General features: G+C 33.8%; 1 long non-coding RNA gene across 2 annotated transcripts; it reads right to left on the reverse strand.

Moving 5' to 3' along the window:
- Positions 1-1,624: 1,624 nt before the first annotated feature.
- Positions 1,625-3,874, reverse strand: LOC134263911 (uncharacterized). Of its 2 annotated transcripts, none has more exons than XR_009991387.1 (3): positions 3,802-3,874; positions 2,075-2,161; positions 1,625-1,705 (listed from the first exon to the last, which is right to left on the reverse strand). It is a non-coding gene; the product is annotated as an uncharacterized LOC134263911 (long non-coding RNA). The 2 variants fall into 2 exon arrangements; XR_009991420.1 differs by having other exon boundaries at positions 3,798-3,872.
- Positions 3,875-5,679: the final 1,805 nt, after the last annotated feature.

Raw genomic sequence — 5,679 nt, forward strand, 5'->3', positions numbered from 1 at the left:
ACAAGGTCATTCATATCGATTTTATGTGTTTAATTTCTTTGTGTTTCATTGGTGATAATTAAACTTTTGATAGATATTATATTAAGTTATCTGTGGCAAACTTACAAACTCTTAATTTTTAACTTTGATGGTGCTCATTTTTCCTTACCTGGAATCAAAGAGTTTGTATCAATACGTACACTATTTAACAACTGTTCGATAATGATACTAAATAAATTACTTCAAGCCACACTATAACACATTTCCTCTTTTAAAGGTGTTCATATTATTTGAAACATTTTGCAACTCTAATTCTCTTCTACGTTTAAAGATTGTTATGTCCCTCCATATTAAGAAGAGGTCTGGAAAACAAAATTCTGTGCTAAAAATAGACCACGTGCTGCTATCAATGAACTACTTTCATGGTTCTTTACACTCTTTTTGAAGACAACGATACCTTGTTTTGAACTTGAAATTATCATTTAAAAGTGCAAAATTTAGACATCTTCTCAACAAATGGTTGTAGAGAGAACATTAATGCACAGTTTGCGTATTTTTTTGGATTTTTTAAGGCTCTGCTGAATTCTGTAGATGCGCAGTTCTAAGGAGCATATCAAAAGCATTTTTCTGCAAAAGTATAGATTATATATGCACAACATGCATTCAGTTATGCATATTTATTGTATCTTTATCATAAAGACTTAAAATTTGATCAAAATATAATGTACTTTAGCCATTTGAAGAAATGTTTACATTTTGTTCTCACTGCACTAAAGGTGGCCGTACATCCCCCTTAAGAACAAGCTGGTGCTCAAAGTAGTTCTAAACAATTCAGTACAGCAGTGTTTCTGCTTATTTTTAAAACCAAGGGTCATTATGACTCTTTGATATAAACTTTTGGGGGTCAAAATGATTTTTTGAGGGTCAAATAAATTCTGGTTTTGATTTCGGTTCTAACATTAGCTCTGCCTTCTAAGATCATATTATTGATATTTAAAATTTAAAAAAAATGAAAGTAAAATATAAATAATACATGTATACTTCTTTTATTTACCGGTACACAGTTACATTTTTACCGATTACTTCATGAGGGTTTCGTGAATACCTCAATCAAAAGATAACAACTGAAAGTGGTTGACTGCTTTACAAAACTGTTTATTAATGATTTGAACTTTCCTCACCTTTTTATTACCATAATTAGCCTTAATTAGCCTATTAGACAAAGCCAAGCTGATAAAAATATGCCGATGTAAGACTGAACTTGCTGAAAATGCTGAAGCGCCATTTTTATCTACACTTCCGGTTTTGTTAAGAATAAGATAAGTCGTACGAATTAAAGAATATTTCATAGATTGTTTACGTGGAAATGCCGATTTCAATCACTGCCACTTTGAAATTAAACTAAAAGCAATGATTAATTCCTAGAAAGTTGTCCAGAATATAAATTAAACATATAAAATATCTTTTTCTATGAAAAAAATCAATATTGAAATGGATTTTTAAAACTTGTTTTCATATTTTTTCTGCGTCATTATGACCCTCTAGGTGACGTTTTTGGGGGTCAAAAGTAATTTTTATGCGTAAAATACGCAGAAATATGCGTTAACGGAAACACTACATGTAAAAAATTCAGTACAAACTCTATTTGTTCCATATGCTTTGAATCTGGTTGTACTTCATGGTTATTTGGTAGTTTACATAGCAGCTCATCATCATCATGATTCTCCTGAGAGTATTTCATATCTGTTTACAAATTTACATGACCCTACTGCATATAGTTGCTGATTCTTTATAATAAACAAGCTGATGCTAAAAGTAATTTAAAGCAAGATAAGTTTGTGAAACAGTATGCCCCCAGTGTCAACAAATATAGAAAAGCTAGTTTTAGCAAAAAGATCAAGGTCTAAAGGTTACTGATGTTGGTGTAATCTAAAAGAACTTAATTAGTGGATTATGTATACCAAATATGATCTCACAGTTCAAAAGTCATGGTAAAGGTTAAAGCTGACAACAGATAGACAGAAAGGACAAATAAAAATATGTTCATGCTCTTTGGGCATAATAATTCAGTACATGTAAAAATTTCAATACAAACCTTTATTTGTTCCACATTAATTGGATCTGCTTGTACTTCATGGTTATTTGGTAGTTCACATTGCAACTGATCATCATCATGATTCTCCTGAAAATATTTTAGACCTGTTTACAAACTTACTTGAGCCTATAGCATATATAGTGACTGGGATATGATATATTAAGACATTAAACTGGACAAAGGGGATACTCCAATACTTGATATCGCGGTTACTTAACTTAGTGGAACTCTTTCGCGATGGAGGTAGGGAACGTCTGTTGGCTTGGGACAAATGTGCTATTGAATACAATGCAAGATCGATCATTGTAGAATTTTTGAGGACAGATAAGTAAAAAAATCCTAGTGGAATACCGTCCTTAACAATCGCTGAACCAGCCTAATTAATTTTTGAGAGGAGCTAATCCTTCAATGTTACATTTTTTACGATATTTTTAACTAAGCGGGCTCTTCTCATTAAATTTTCATTGAAAATCATGGCATTTTAAAGCTGATAAAATAATCTAATTTTCCTTATTTGACAATCTACTATTTGGAATTCAATTCTTGGCAATACATTGTACTTTCGGCATAAAATTGTTCAAATCATTCGATTGTCACTACTGTAAACAATGCCATTGTGCCCCTGTAATCTCGTGAGATTCGAGCTTTCTCGACTCCCCCGCAAAAGAGTGGTAGTAAGTTAGATAACTGCGAGGTAATCGCGATATTACATATTTAGTCTCACATTTTCAGAATTATCGTATTCGGAAATTGTGCCCAACCTGATCAAGGGCTTAGGAGGAATAGCACCCCACCCACTCCTTACTTTTTTTGGGAAGTCAAAATTTCCTGTAGTTAAAATTTATAAATCCTGGTTCCCCTCCCCTCCACTTTAAGGGTCAGGAGCAAATTTTGAAACCAGAGTTGAGTCTGTTATCCTAGTTTCCCTTCCCCAATCAATATTAGCAACCTCAAGTTTTGTCATCTTGTTTTAGTGTAGCTGCAGAACTGTAGCTCTCCGAAAATATATATTGATAGACCTGAGATAATGAGGTATAGTGGGTATGGCTATGAATTTTAAAAAATATTGTTTGAAATATTACTTATCAAAAGAACACTAATACGCAGACATACACGATTGGAAATCTACCAATTTGACCTTATCAGTGATTGATGAATATGCTCTAAATAATAAAGTCTGAAATATCTGGCATTTTTCAGGGTTTTTTTTTTTTTAATATTTTCTGTGCCAGGAAAACGTCAGAACCAGCGCCATTACGAAAACTTTCCAGTCAGAGTTGATTTCCCATACTTGGGAACCGCATTAAATGCCGTTGTCACAATTTATCAATGGCACAATGCTTTTAGTACTTGACAATATCAATGAAAAGAAAATAATCACTCTTCATTTCGATACAGGACTTGTATATTTTTTTTTAATTTGTAAACGCACGAAATGAAAACAAATCTCGACAGTCAGAGAAAATGTTTTCATCGGATCATATATTTACAAACAAACCATAAAAAGCTATATTGGTAAATACTAGAGGCATTGTACTATTGATAAATTGTGAGTTTGACAAGTAATTGCAAGTATCGAAAATACACCCGAGAATGCCGCCTTTTAGGCTTTTTCGTAAAGGCGCCGGTTCTGGCATTTTCCTCGCACGTAAAATATAGAAATAGTTAAAAAAGCCAGGAAAACGTCAGATATTTCGGACTATAAATAGTACTTTTCAGTCACCTACAAACTCTTGATGCTGTCCTGTCCTCTGTAACTGCACAAGACCTGCTTTAAACATCTTTACATCACACATGGTGTTTTTCTTCTCCGATTTCTGCTGCAACAGCAACTTTCTGTTCTTTATCAGCAGGAGAGTTCCACAAAAGGGAGATAATCGTTCACGCGTTTTCATATTTGTAGTACATTCTAAATCAAATTATTTGCTATAGAGTACCCAACTACCATTTTTTATTATTGAATTTATAACTTCAAAGCTCGTAGTTTCTATTGCATGTATGGTTATGATAGAGTTTGGTTGCGTTTTCGTGTAAAATATTTATAAAAATCATGTTGATTTTACAGCATTTGGTAGAAACAAAGCAAAGTAGGCCCCAAATGCTTTAAAATAAACATGGGAAAAATTAAATCTCCCATGTATATTAAAATTAAGAAAAACATAGTTTGATTCTGTAATTAATTTTAACAGGGTTATCAATAATCAAATTTCACACTTTTCAAGCATTTAAATCGCCGTTGCTATGGTAACAAGGAAGATGTGACCCAAATAACTCATGTTTGAAAGGACATCCATCTATACTTCCATGCACCCAAATATTAAAGCAAAAAAAAAAAAATTCACATTCCACTCACTTTATATACAATACTCAATGGTTACTGACACAGCCTCTTAAACACTAAAAAATATTTATTCTCAGATCATACAAGTAGTATGAAACTGCCCTTGTACTGGGACTGACTGCACAGAGGTAACACAGGCCGTGTTACAGAACTCAGGATACCTCTCTGGTGACAGGCTTGTTGAGGCTTGACTGTCTTTTCTCTTGAACTGGTGGTAAGACCTGAATAAGGCACACAGTTTTGGGGAATAGGCAGTGAGGGGTCACCAATATTAGCTAATACGTAAGACCTGTATAAGGCAGTAGGCTGATGGAGAGAGAGGTGGCATACCACAGAAGTGGGGGAAGTGCCAAGATGCAGCAGTACGGTTAGAGTGGCAGGACCAGAGAAATTCATTGCGGGAGACACCCGTTGACCACAGCTAGTGGTTATCCAATCAAGAAGAAACCCATTGTATTATATTTGTGTATATTTTTCATTTGGTCAACAAAAACCTGAGTTAACAGGTTAACGAACCCAAGTGTAACGCTTCAGTGATACAACACACATCACCACGCACCAAGCTCGGCCGCGTTGCACGTTACATAAGTAACAAATAATTATGAAAAGGAAAGCACATCATTTCATTACAGATATCACAAAAATCTACACACGATCACACGATCTACAACACGTACATCTTTGACTAATTAGACATATTTCATCAAGATATTACACTATTTAGTAGGCAACTAAAGATTTCTTAGGATTTTTGCATTCCTTCAAAATGGTTACATACATGTACCATTCAAATTATTACAGTAAGTTGTATACATTGTAATTTCATTACACAATATAGTCTTGGATTTGTCAACTTAATTAAGGTCAAGATCTAGTAAATAAAAGGTGCCTACTTACTAATTTTCACTTTATAGTATCAATTGCCATACCTCTAATAAATGGAGCTGAACGAAATAAAATTTACTTTTTTAAATTAAGACTTGCAGTTTTACTTACGATGCTATCAGGTAATGTAATATATCGCTCCGTTGAAAACATATCAGTTTATATTTACATTTCCAATGTCTTTGTCCAAGATAAAATTACAAATTGTAAATGTACTTTATTTCTCCATCAATGTAATGGCGCGGTTCCAAAAAAAACACGTGCAGGGTGGGACAAACAGCGAGACAGATACAGGGCTTGGAGCCCGTGGATCGGCGGGATCAAAGCATGTACAGATATAAGGAATAACTGTCAGTTTTTTCAATTTCGTGACGATGAT

Source organism: Saccostrea cucullata, unplaced genomic scaffold (genome assembly GCF_032062105.1).
Source record: "Saccostrea cucullata isolate Sc308-1 unplaced genomic scaffold, CSIRO_AGI_Scuc_v1 ctg15653, whole genome shotgun sequence".
NCBI classification, from domain to species: Eukaryota; Metazoa; Mollusca; class Bivalvia; order Ostreida; family Ostreidae; genus Saccostrea; species Saccostrea cuccullata.